Source organism: Manis pentadactyla, chromosome 4 (genome assembly GCF_030020395.1).
Source record: "Manis pentadactyla isolate mManPen7 chromosome 4, mManPen7.hap1, whole genome shotgun sequence".
NCBI lineage: Eukaryota > Metazoa > Chordata > Mammalia > Pholidota > Manidae > Manis > Manis pentadactyla.
This window is the reverse complement of record NC_080022.1, coordinates 123,049,727-123,063,847: the sequence shown is the minus strand read 5'-3', so window position 1 is coordinate 123,063,847 and position 14,121 is coordinate 123,049,727. Positions and strand designations below refer to the sequence as shown.

The 14,121-nt window shown below is 39.7% G+C and overlaps 1 non-coding gene across 1 annotated transcript; it reads left to right on the top strand.

Moving 5' to 3' along the window:
* The first annotated feature begins 12,795 nt into the window (after window positions 1–12,795).
* Window positions 12,796–12,867, top strand: TRNAW-CCA (transfer RNA tryptophan (anticodon CCA)). The gene has a single exon. It is a non-coding gene; the product is annotated as a tRNA-Trp (tRNA).
* The last annotated feature ends 1,254 nt before the right edge of the window (window positions 12,868–14,121 follow it).

Here is a 14,121-nt window from a genome sequence, read left to right as displayed (position 1 = left end):
ATAAAAAAGATATTTAAATAACAAAAAAAAAAAACTCACAAAGCCATCTGAGCCAGAAATTTTCTTGTAGGAAAGTTTTAAATTGTAGATTCAATTACTTTGATAAACAAGACTACTGAAATTTTTGCTTGTGGTAATTTTAGTTTCTTTTTTAATTTGTCCATATTATTTCATTGAAATACATAATTATTGGCTTTAAATTATTCATAATATCTGCTTATTGTTTTTAATATCTCTAGGATCTCAAGCAATGTTCTCTTTTCAGTCTTGTTCTCTGTAATTTGTGTACTCTTTATTTTCTTGATTAGGCTTTCAATGATTTAACACTCAATCTTTTAAAAAAACACCTCTTATCTATTATATATCTAAGTTGTTTTCATTGATTCATGCTCTTATATTTTCTTTTACTTTACTGATTTGATTCACTGTTCTTTATCTTCTTTAAGTGAAATTATAGATAACCAATTTTTTTCAACCTTTCTTCTTTGCTAATATTAGTATTTAACACTCTAAATTTCTAAGAACTCATTTAGCTGCACCTAATAGATGTTTTATCACCTTTGAGACATAATCAACATATAATAAGTTGCACTAAATTTATCTTTACATTTTGGTGAGTTTTTGCAAGTGTACTCACTGGTACGAACCACCACGAAAATCAAGATATAAAACATTTTCATCCCCCCAAAAATTTCCTATATCCCTTCCTAGACAATTCTCTCCATCTTTGACTTTAAGAAACCTCTAATCTGCTTTCTGTTACTATATTAGAGCTTCATATAAGTGGAATGATATTGTACATACTGTTCTGTATCTACCTTCTTTCACTCATCTTTAAGTTTTGCGATCCATGTTTTGTGTGTCAATACTTTGTTTCCTTTTTTTGATGGGTGGAATCCCATTGTGTTAGTATACCACAATTTATTTTTTCACCCATTGATAGACATTTGGATTATTTACATTTGGGGGCTATTATGAATAAACCTGCTGTGAACACTCATGTACAAGTTTTTGTATAGATATATTTTCCTTCATATTATATGAAAACGTAGGTTTGGAATTGCTGAGTCATATGGTAAATGCATGTATAACTTTATAAGAAACTAGTACTTTGCTACAACTGTGTAGCATTTTGCAATTCATCAACAATGTGTGAGGGTTCCAGTTACACCTAGCCTTGCCACCTCATGCTATTGTCAATCTTTAATTTTAGATTTTCTAAAGTGTGTAATACCACTCCGTGGTGGTATTAGTTTGCATTTCTGTGACAATGATGTTGAACATTTTTCATGTGTTTAATGGCCATTTATCTCTCTCCTTAGTGAACTATCTGTTTAAATTTTTTGCCCATTGTGTTGTAGTAATAACATTATTATTATTATATAGACTAGCTATAAAACCTTGGTCAGATAAACATGTAGAAATAATTTTCCCTGTCTTTGGCTTTCCTTTTAACTCTTCTTAGTTTATCTTTAAAGAGCAGACATTAACATTTCTTTTTCATGGGTCATCCTTTTTGTGTCCTAATTTTTATTCACTCTAAGGTGCTCAAGGGTTTTTTTTCCCTGTTTTCTTCTAAAAGTGTAATTTTAGATTTTATGTATAGGCTTATGATTTTGGGGGGAGTTAATTATTCTGTTTATAGATTTTGATTGTTGTATTTTTATCATCCAATTAAAATATTTTATAAGATTCATATTAACTTCTACCTTGGCCCTTGGGTTATTTATAAGTGTGTTGCTTAATTTTAAAGAATTTGTGGATTTTTATTTATTACAGATTTCTAGTTCAATTCCACTATGGTCAAAGACCACACTGATTATTTCAATATTAGAAACTTGTTACTTACTTTATGGGCCAGCCTGTGATTTATTTCAGTAAATAATTCCATGTTCACATGAAAATTACATAGAAATTGGATTTTCACTTGAAATTTCTGCAGTTAGATGTAATGTTCTATAAATTTAATTAAATCAAGTTTGTTAATGATGTTCCTCAGATCTTCTGTATTCTGACTGACTTATTTTTTTTGCTTGTTCTATCAGCTACTAAGAGTGGTATCTTCAAATTTCCAGCTATGATTGTGGATTTATGTTTTTCTTTTATTTCTATCCGTGTTTGATTTACATATTTTGCAGCTATGTTATTCAGTGCATATAAACTTAGGATTGTTATATCTTCTTGCTGAATTGACCATTTTATCAATATTAAGTACCCTTCTTTACCTCTAATAATGTTTTTGCTGTAAATTCTACTTTTTATTATATTAATATGGCAAAAAAAAGTGTTTTTTATTTTGGTTAAGTGTGTGCATGACATGATAGGCAGAATTCTAAAATGGTCTCTAGGTTCCTATTCCCTGGTATACAAGCAGCTCCCTGTTATTCAAATACTAATCTGGTGCTTGTGTGAAAGGGTTTTGCAGATGTAATTAAGACTTCAAATTGGCTAAATCAAAAGATAAGAAAATTACCCTCAGTTAGCCTGTCCTAATCAGGTGAGACTGTAAAAAGTATATGGGGTTCTCCCTGGTGAAAGAGATTTAACATATCAGGGGGATTCTGTGTGAGTGACATTCTTCATCACTGGCTTTGAGATAGAGGGCTATGTGACAAGGAATGTAGGCATTCTTTAGGAACTGAGAGTAGTTTGTGGCTGACAGCCAACAAGGAAAGAGGGACTTCTTGATTTCAGTCTGTGAAACCAAAGCAGAGAATCCAGCCATGCCATGCTTAGACTTCTGATCTATCTTCTGAACAGTAAGCTAATAAATAGTTGTTTTAAGCTACTGTTTGCTATACTCATGGTCTTTTTTCCATTCTTTTGCTTTCAACTTATCTGTGTTCTTATATTTAAAATGTGTCTCTTGTAAGCAGTATATATTTGGTCTTGTTTTTATCTAGTCAGATGACATTTGTATTATAATTAGAGTATTTAGTCCATTTACATTTAATGTGATTACTAATATATTTGGGTGTAAATCTCATTTATTTCTATTTGTTTTATCTGTTCTTTTATTTCTCCTTTCTTGTTTCTCTTTGGATTAATCAGGTATTTTTCATTATCTCATTTTCTACCCTATTCAGTTTAATTACACATTATTTAGTTGATTATCCTAGAGCAATGGTTCTCTAATTTTCACAATAATTCTGATATTATTTACCTTTTACACTCTCATTTTTCTCAGTATATATTGAAGTTTTTCAGAAACTTAATGACATGTGATATTGCAAAAGATTTAATGTAGAAGGAGATCTAAGAATTCAGCCATCTCCTATTCATCCCTTATTATCAACTGAATTGTGTCCCTGCCCAAATTCATATGTTGAAACCATAACTCCCAGTACCCTAGAATGTGACTGTATTTGGAAATAGAGACTTTAAAGAGGTAACAAGTTAAAATGAGGCCGTTAGGGTAGGCCCTAATCTGATTGGACTGGTGTTTTTGTCAAAAGAGGAAGTTTGGATGTCCTGTGAGGAGGCAGCAAGAGAGTGGCTATCAGCAAGCCAAGGAGAGTGGGCTCAGGAGAAATCAGCCCTGCAGGCACTGTGATCTGGAACTGCTGGCCTCCAGAACTGTGAGGAAAAAATTCTGCTGTTCAAACCTGTGGTATTTTGCACTCCTTGCAAACTCATACAGTCAGACAGTGAAGAGATTTGTAAAAACATGAAACGCTACCACTCTGCACTAATATTTCTGTTTTGGAAATATTTTTATTGGAAATATGATTTTTCAGTTTAATGACAAAAATGATTTTAATAGCATGTAGTTTATTGATATTTTTAATTAATATTTTTTAATTTTCCAATTTTAATTTAAAATACAGTAAATATCAAGATATAACCTATGTAAATAAAAGCTTTTTGGTTTTCTCAATAATTTTTAAAATTGTAAAGGTGTCCTGAAACTGAAATATTTGAAAGTCACTGCCCTTAAACTTCCATATGAATCTTTGACTCATTGGAGCACTCTTGAAATTAATATTTTAGCATTTTGAAGCAATGAACAAAAATGTTTAATTCCATTTATTCCTTGCCTTTTGTTCCATTGTCATATATTTTATTTCTACATATGTTTTAAAATCCAAAGATATTATTATGATTATTATTTAAGAAATGTTTGTTTATATTTACTCACATATTTAGTCTAGTTTTTTTCTTTCCTCAAGTGTCTTGTTCCAAGTAGGACCATCTTCCTTCTGCTTGGTTAATTCCCTTAGTCATTTTGGTAGTATTCCCATGGATTATCCTAGCTTTTGTCTTAAATATCTTTATTTTGCATTAATTTAGGAAGGATATTTTCACTTGAATTAGGGTGCAAAGGTGGCATTTTTTTGTTGTTTCTTTCACTGCCTAAAAGAAAATAACATTCCTTTGTCTCTGACTTACAGAGTTTCTACTGAAAAGTCAATTAAATGTTCTGTTCCTGTTTTTATTTTTCTATAGCTCCTTTTAGGATTTTTATCTTTGCCTTTGGTTTTTATAAGTTTTAATGTGATCTGCCTAGGTATGGAGTGTTTTATTTGTTTGTTTGTTTTAAAATCAAATTTACAGTTTGTAGAGCTTGATGTGTCTTTTCATCAGTATGGGGAAATGCCCAACCAGCGCTTATGTATTATTTCTATCCCATCCCCTCATTCTGGGATCCCAAATATATAAATTAGACCTTTCACCACGTTCCAGATTCTCTTAAGGTTTTCTGTATTTCCTAGCCCTTTTTTCTCTCTGTGCACCAAACTGGATAATTTCTCCTGACCTGCCTGCCTTTTCATCAGCTAATATCTGTTTGGCTGTTTTTAATCTGCTATTAAAACCACCTTTTGACTTCATAATTTTAAATTTTTTATTTCTGGAATTTTCGTCCTTTATGTTGATTCTAGGTATCTTCTGAAATTCTACATTCTTTTCTCTTTTTTCTTGAATATGTTAATAATATTTATTTTGAAGTCCTTGATTCTTACTGCAAAGTTGAATCACTTCTGAGTCTCTTCCTATGTCTATTGTTTTTCTTCTAATCTTGTCCTTTTTTCTTTTTTCAAGCATGCCTTGTAGTATTTTATTTGATGCCAGACATTATAGATAAAAAAATTCTACAGGTTCCTGATTTATCTTCCTCTAAAGAAGGGGGTCAAGTTTTAAGTTAGCAGACAGCTAGTGTACTAATGTACTAGTGTACACCTTGATCCTATTTACGATAAACTTTAAGATTTGTTAAAGTTGCCCTTACTTCTAGAACATGGTTCTTCTGGAGTCACAACAGAAACTCCAAAGTGTTTACCAAGCCCCCCTAACTTGGTAGGGCTTGATCCCAAACTGTAATTCCTGTCTTCCCAGTATTGGGGCGCTGCTGAAATCTACACTCATGTGGTTATTCTAGTCAGATGCTGCTTTGTTCAGTTTGTCTTATTTTCACCATGCACAGCTCAGGGATCAGCTAAAGATTTCAGGGAAATGTTTATGCAAATTTTAGAGCTATTTCCTCTAGGATACAGCCCTTTTTCTTCCAGCAACACCTCTAACTTCTGACAGTAAGAGTGTTATTTTCTTCCTGGGCTCCATAAATTGGAAATTGCTCACAGAGGAAAAACTAGGTAGATATGAAGATCATCTCTTACACTTCATTTCTATCAAAGATCTTAGTTGATGTCAATCAGCTTCTGTCATTAGTCACTCATTGCTGACACAGTGTAAACATGACTGTTGTAGCCATGGTGGCAGAAATAGAAACTATGCATATGCCCAATATCGTAGGCTTCCTCTTTCCAAAATTTATTTAGCTACTGCAACTGTTCAGTGTCCAACCTTCCAGTAACAGAGTTCCCAGTATGGTTACCATCCCACCAGAAAACTAATCAGACACATGATGGCAAGTTGGCTACATGGACCCCTTCTATTCTAGAAGCAGCAGCAATTCTCATGACTGGAATCAACACTTACTCTAGTTATATGTTTGCCTTTCCTGCTTCCAAGGCCTCGGGGGGAAAAAAACTCTTTTGGGGTGTGGAGAATGTTTGATTCATTGGCATAGGGTCACACATAATATCACATCAAACCAAATTAGGGAACTTACTTTATAGCAGAGACAGTAAAGAATGTGCATATTTTCATGAGACCCACTGGTCCCATCACATGCCCCATCCCCCGGAAGCTGCCAGGCTGATGGAATGACGGAGATGTCATGGCCTGTTGAAGGCTCAGCTGAAGTGGCAGCTTGGAGGCAGTGGTTTACAAGGATGGGGCCTCATCCTCAGGGTGCAATGTATACTTTAAATCAACTACTTGTATGTGGTTGAGTTGCTGATAGACAGAATGTATTACTGGGAACCAGGGAATAGACGCGGGAGAGTGACTTGAAGAATATATGCTTCCCTATTCTGCAAACCTGAGTACTACAGGTTTAGAGATTCCCAAGGCAGAACATTCCATTCAGGTAACACATCGACAGTCCTTTTGAGCTACAAACTACAGCTGCTGTCAAGAGACCAGCCAGCAAGAAGAGGAGGCACCATCGTGCCAGGGATATTTGATCCCAGTCATTAGAAGGTGAGGCCACTGTCACACTGTGGGAGAAGGGAGGGCTATGTTCGGCAGCCAGGGAATTCGCTGTACTAGTACAATACCTCTTGGTACTCCCTCACCCACTTGGTAGTAAATAGATAAGTACAGAAGTCATAGCCTGAGGAGCATATGGTACTCAGGGCCTCAGAGATGGGTATCCGGGTCAGGCCGCCTGGTAAGTTACCAAGAGCAGCAGAGGGGCTGGATGAGGTGGGAGAGCATCTAGAAGACATATAAGGGGAGGGCAACATGTGATGAACAGTAATTTGCAGCCCTAATACCAGCGGCAAGGGGAGGTAAAGCTTCAGTTGAGCCCTCTTGTAGATTTCTCCCAGGATCCAGGGTCTTCCAGTATCTTGGAGCTGCTTCTCCCAAAACTTACATGAAGAAGTGAATCTAAGTTGTGAAAAGTGGGCTGTGGTGGATGCTGCCTGTACCACCCGGTTCTCCCTTTCAGAGCTGGATGATTTATTCTCCAGCTGCTAAGTGAGATACTAGCAAGCAGTCCTCAGCTTGAGAGTCATCTCAGCCAGGAGCACACCCCATTCCTGAGACAGCCACACCCAATGACTGGTTAACACAGGACAGAGGTCTGGCCCTTCCACGCAATTCTGAAGGACCACCGCAGCTCTGGAGCTCTCCGTGGGGTCAGCTGATGCCTTTACTGAGACTGCATAGCCAGCCAACTGCTCTCTACCCAATCCTGCTTTCTTCTCCTCCACAGTGTGCAATCCCCGGCCCCCATGCAAATGTCCATCTCAGAGTCAGCCTCCTGGGGAACCTAACCTGGGATCCCTGCCACTCGTATTTTGAAAATCTAGACTCTACTAATGGAACAGAGCTCACTAAGGTTGCTGCTAATTTTTCACTATTATAAACACAATTTTAATAACTGTACGGGAAAGTCTTTGCAAACATCTTTAACTGTTTCTGGGGGCAGGGGTAATAAAAGTAGAATTTGGGGGGCAAAGTACACAAATTGATAAGGCCTTTTAATAACATGCCGAATGCTTTCCAAAAGCACTGAACTCTCACCACTTGTATGGAGAGTGCCTCCTGGCCCCACAACCTTTGCCAACACTAGGCAGTCACATCCTTTTTTATTAACTGTTATTTTGACATTGTCTTCTCTAAGCAACTCGAAAAGGACCTTATTCTTATACAAAAGAAGGAAATGAGTTTTTGAAAATATCAAGATAATTGAAGTAAGCAGGAATCAAATCTTTGAGAGAAAACTTTCAACTCCTGCCATGCCATCTCCACCAGGAGTTTCTCCTAATCCCCTCACACGTGCAGAACACCACACAGACTGCCCCTTGGGGCGATATTACTGACATGGAAAATCCTGATGCTGCACACACCCAGGCAGTAGGTAGCTCAGGAAAACCCAGGTGTATCTAGGAACGGGAGAAGAGGACTGGCATCTCAGTGCCACTGTTCTCTGTAGGTGAGAAACTCCCGGGCAGACTCTGGACTTAGGTTTTCTGAGGGGGAGCTGTGGTCTCCTTTACAGGGGCTTCTCTGTGGGGCCAGTGCTCACAGTACAGAGTGGAAGGGAAGGCAGGAGGGTGCTGCCTGGCTAAAGCGGAACTCAGACCACAGACCCGTGGGCCTTTATTCCTTCCTTACCCTCTGGGAGCTCTCTGTCCAGTGGGGTAAAGTGACCAGTGAAGCCAGCATTAGCACAGAGCAAAAGCAATTAGAAGTTTTGTCCAGTCCTCTAAGTACTTGCTCTTGGAAACTCCCCAGAACAACCTTGGAATTCCCATTGTACTGGAGCTCCTTTGCTTCATAAACGGTGGCAGTGAGGTCACCGCTCTCATATCCATAGGAGCATTTTGGAGAAGAAAAGCACCTGCATGAGTCAAAAGCATCTGGTCTCACGGCAGGATCTCAGATGCAGGGCTTTGGGCCATGAGAAAGGCTTGAGAAAAAACACTTCTTTCTCTACGCCTTCCAGACTTCTTGGGCCGCGCCTGTTGCGCCTCTGGATGAGATTAGCGTGTACAGCGAGGTCTGCATGGGTGGCATGTTCTTGCTGTTGAAGTCAAGACTGAAAGCAGAAAAAGTCTCAGTCATTCCAGGAGGACCCCAGCAGCTCCTGGGCGCCAGCAGGGCGTGAGGAGGCAGCAAGGCCTTTGGGGAGGTCAAGAGGAAGGCGGGACGCAGAACCCCGGGAGGTGTGACTAGCCGCGGGACCGTCCCTGCCTCATGGGGGGTGGGCGAGGTCCCAGGTCCGGTCAGACTCGGAGTCACAAAGGCCCTCTGACTCCAGACACAACGTCCCCGCCCTCTCACCGGTTCCTTTCACCTCCTCGCAGCACCGTAGCAAACCACACCCACGTCATCCTGCGCTCCCTCCCTTTCCCGCCCGTGTGACCCGACCAGTGGGAGTGCTGTTGAATCTCAGATGGTGAGCACGCTTGCTTTCCAGACGCATGAGGACTCTCTGACTGGTCAGAGGAACACAAGGTACCCCAGTACTGTGCCCACGTAGGACCACCCGAGGCTGTGCTAGCACCCTCAGAATGAACTCGCTAGAAGACACGGGTCTGGAACGTGCCGTGTTCCCTGGAACTGTATTCCTAACTGGCCCTGTGCTCTGCTAGGTTTTCCATCTGAGGACAAGAATCGGTCTTCTGGCCCTTGCTTTTCTACTGGCACCAGTGTGGCCTCTCTACAGCCCCACACACAGTGGGTGGCAAATAACAAAACAAACCGGAGACCAACTGGGCCTCATTCATGTCTGACGAGGCAGAGGCCTCAGAAGCTCTGGGGTGATTGGGAGGGTGGGGGAGGATGAGCACCCCAGCCCCACACAGAACTTCTCTTCTGTGCCATGGCCGGGGCTTCCCCCAGGCTTCCCCCCGAAGCTCTTCTGCCCAGCTTGGCTCCACTCCCTTGTCCTTTCCTGGAGGAATGGGGGTATATAAACCCCATGGGATTTCACTACCTCTCAAGTATTTTACTTATTAAGTAAATGCAAGTGCGTCCTATTTGTAAACAACTAGACAAAACTATTATAATTACTTTAATAATCAAAACCACAGCCTTGAGTAAAATATTAGGATCCATAAAGCAGCCATCAGGACATTATAAATTATGGTATGGAAGAATGTTTAATAATTCCTGTACAGTGTTAAATGAAAAAAAATTAACCAAATATGTAATACATTATTCCATTAAAAGTGTATGTGGACACCCAACCCATTTCCAGTTTGGGGTCATTATTAATTAAGCTTCTATAAATACTTGTGTACAAGTGTTTTGTGGACATATAATGTCACTTCTTTTAGGTAAATACTTAAGAGTGGGATTGCTGATGCATGCTGGCATATGCTTAGTTTACAAGGAGCTGAATGTTACATTCTACCAACAATGTATGAGAGTTCTGGTAGTGCCACAACTCACTATTTAGTATTGTCTGTCTTTTTAATTTCAGCTATTCTGGGAGCTTGTAATGATAACTCAGGTGTTCTTAACTTTCATTTCCTTGATGAATGATAATGTCAAATGTGCTTATTGGTCATTCATATGTCTTCATTTGTGAAGGGTCTGTTTAAAGTTTTTGCCCATTTTTATTGAATTGTTCATCCTTTTAATTATTAATTTGTAGAAGTTCTTTACAAACCTTGGTTACCTGATCTCTATCAAATGTAGGTTAACACATATTTTCTCCCATCTCTAAAGCTATAAACATCATACTTGGCTATTCATTCCTTCATGGTGCCTTTTTATATGTAGACTTCATCTTTGATGAGGATTAACTGATAAACATTTTCTCTTATACCTATTGCTTTCTGTGACCTAAGAAGCCTTTTCCTATGGCAAAGTCAAGAAGATGTATCTACTCATCTTGCAAAAGAATGGAAGGATCAACCAGAAAATGAAAATATTAGTTACCCACAGGGATGGTTGGTAAAGGGGTGGGAAGGAGGGGACAGTGGGTGTGCGTATAGGTATGATAAAAAAAATGACACAGTTTTTAGTATACCCTTTTATATAGCTCTGACACAGAACTATGGTAATATTTTACACGTGCAAATTTTTAAAGAAAATAATGAAAATCAGTCAGGGTGTGCATGCAGGTGTGAACCTGAAATAGAATACAAAACTAGCAGCCTAACTCTATTACAAATGAATAACAGAACCAACAGTGAAGGGCTTGGGGAAGAGAAGAACTAATATTTTTCAAAACAATATTTTGACTGCAAAACTAAAGACAAAAAGAACTGTACACATGTAATCCCTTTAGTAAATCTTTTCTTACAGATGTACAGGTTAGTAACTCTGAAATGCATACACATATATATATATATACACATTCATACAGATCTGTATTTGTAATAAGTATATATAGGTAATGAGATTTGGGTCTGTCAATGTCAAAGAGAAAAGTTACAAATAAGGGAAAGAGGAATGACACCACATTGCAACGAGCACACCTAACACCCAGATCTTGATTTCTAAACACCATTCTGAAAACATAGGAACCAGAGTTCCTTGGAGAAATGGTTAATTCCAGGACCGGCACAGGAAAAACACAAGATGAACCAGGAACATCTTGTGCCAGAAAGTAAGGAAGTGCTAAAGAGGATGGCAGCACATCAAAAGGACTCATGAGCCAACGTGAAGGAGTTTATAATGACCAAAGCTGGAACAATTTCGGAAACTATAGAAATGTTATTCTATAGATTAAACCTATAGAATTAATCTCATGAGTCTGTATTAATGCAAATAAATAATTGAATATATAATATAGAAGTAAAAGGGAGTGAAGAATCAGTGCTTTCTTACCAAAGAATTATTGTGATAAATGTACAAGGAAAAAGGGAAATAGAAAATTACCATAAGGTACACACCACAGTAATGGTTGTTGCAGTCAAGATGGATGCAAAAATTAGCAGGTGCAATGGGGAATGTAATCAATATTGTAATAACTTTGTATGGTGACAGATGGTAACCACACTTTACCATGGTGAGCATTTTGTAATGTATATAGTTGTATCTCAATGTTGTACATCTGAAACCAATATAGTGTATATCAACTAGACAAATTTTAAAAGGACACAAAAAAATTTTAAACGAAATTAAGTAGTTAAATTAGGGGTGCAAGTTTGAGCAGAAACAGGATAGTTCATCTTTTCAAAGCATTTACCTCAAAATATCTATTAGTTACAAAGGAGGAGATAGTAGAATTACAGTGAAGGAACACAGCAGAGACCATGTTAAGTAAATGACCTGCGGTAACATCAGCGGTAATAAGACATACAACAGGAACTTCCTCATGCGATGTACTGAGGAGGTCGCATCATTTCTTTGGGGTGGAGGGAGGATGTGAAGGGGAAAAGGATGGAGGGGCAACCACCAGAAGATCGAAAGTGACATATGCACCAGAAAAAACGAAACTAGAATGTTTATGGATGCACATTTGATACAACTCTATAAAGAAAAGCAAAGGGTCCCATACACAGGGGAGTTGCCGTTGCCGGGAGGAAAGCGGCTGTGCTCCCTGGGGGTTGGGGGCGGTGGCAGGTGCTGTTTCTTGACCTGGTTGGTGGTGGCAGGGCTGTTCACTGATAATTCCTTAAACTCTATTTTCTGTAACTGCGCTGTGCTTTCAGTGACAAAGGGTTTAACATAGTCGGACACCTGTGTACACCTGGGAGGAAGGAAATCTGGAAAGAAATACATCAAGATGTTTACCATGGGTGGTGAGATTATTTATTTTAATTTTTATTGCACTTTTCTATAATGTCCAAGTTTTCAAAAATGAGTTTTAGATTTGAAGCTGGGAAAGTAGGGGAGCAGGACTCAAGAGCTTTCTATTTTTATACTAAGCGCCAAAGTCCCCTCCTAAGTGTGACCGCAGACTGAGTTTTCGTTCTCCCTTGAAACAGAAGCACTACGCGCCGACCGGCGGCCGGGCCCGCCTGCAGCGGCCCAGGGACCCGGGAGCCGACGCGCGATGGGCGGCAGAGACCAGTGGGTGCGCCCCTCCGGCCGCCGCGGAGCCGACTCCTGGGGCGCAGGCCGAGCGCCCGGCAGGTGCTGGAGGCGCCTAGGCACACGGCCAAAGGGAAGCCCGGGTCTCGCACCGTCCAGCCTGCCGCCCCTTCCCTTCACTCTTTCTGTTTAACTTGAGTTCCTACGAAAAGGAAAGGATCTGCACAGGGAAGCAAGCAACATGTGTAGTGGGAAAGAGCCTTAGTAGATCAAAAGCGAACTGTTTCTTGTGACCTTGTGGCGCAATGGTAGCGCATCTGACTCCAGATCAGAAGGTTGCGCGTTCAAGTCACGTCGGGGTCATAACCATAGCTGCCCGTTTTCCCATCTGATGAAACAGAAAGCCTCAACGCTTGTGTTGCAAGGCCCTCGGTGGGTATCCTTGTCCCTTCAGAGCAAAAAACATCTGAGAACTAACTCTCGGAATGACTAGATGGTGTCCTTTTCGCAAGTGAATGGGAAAATTCACGAGACACTGAGAGGCCTTACTTCACCACCTGGGCACCCTCGCGGGAGACCCCCTGATGTTGAAACCTTACTCAGGTTCCTGTGCACCTCTCCACTTTGCCAGGTCACAGGACATGTCACCAGAAAAGCTATTTTTTAAAAGACCAACAAGAAACAGGTACAGAGGAACAGCAGAAAATGAGTTATACATTACTTATAAACACGAAAAGACATCTTTCAAAATAAGTTAAAATTAAAACATCAATGTTATTTCTAACCTATACAATTGGTTAACCTGTGGTCAAAAGGCTAATTGCAGTGCTCATATCCTTAAAGCTGTTAAGGAGAACAAGGACATAGCCCAGTAATGGAGGAAATCAAGTATAGAAGAATATTTTTCATTCAGCCAGCTTAGAAAAGTTTTCTAGTATATTTTTCAATCTTGGTTCTGTTCCTTCTGTTCTAGACTTTTTCCAGGGATGCCATCTATCCTTATATATAGTGGATATATTGTGATTTCACAGTTTCTCTGCTTTTTGAGGTATCCGTCTGGGATTCCATTTTCTACAACTTCAGTTCTGCTCTTTAAACAGAGTACATTGGAATCCTGCCATGTCCATCTTGGTTTCCTTAAGGTCTTCCTTTGGTTTGTTTTACTCTCTTTTAAACCCAGTTTGTTGCTCCATAAGGCTTTTCACACCTCATATCAAGGACTCCATTATCTCGGAGGATGCCTCATACTTTTTTCTGGAAAAAAATATCGCGTTCGCTCCTTGTGGCGGAGACGACAGCGATACGTACACAGACCTGGTTCACTTCAGTTCTTTATTGTTGCTCGGAAGGTCGGGAGAAGGTGAGTGAGGAGAAGCAACAGCCGGAGGGAGCGAGTGAGAGGAAGAATGAGAGGAGAGAGAGAGAGCTTCTCTTTCCTGCTTATGCCTTATATAAAGGAAGCTGGCCTATGGTGATCAAGATCATGCGTGACCTTTAAGCTGATTGGTAGCATGCCTTCTGCATGAGTTGAGCACGAGCGCGGAAGCATGGGGCAAGCCTATAGGAGCAACTTCCTTATGCTAATGCCACCAAACCAGGAAGGGTGGCGCCCAGAAA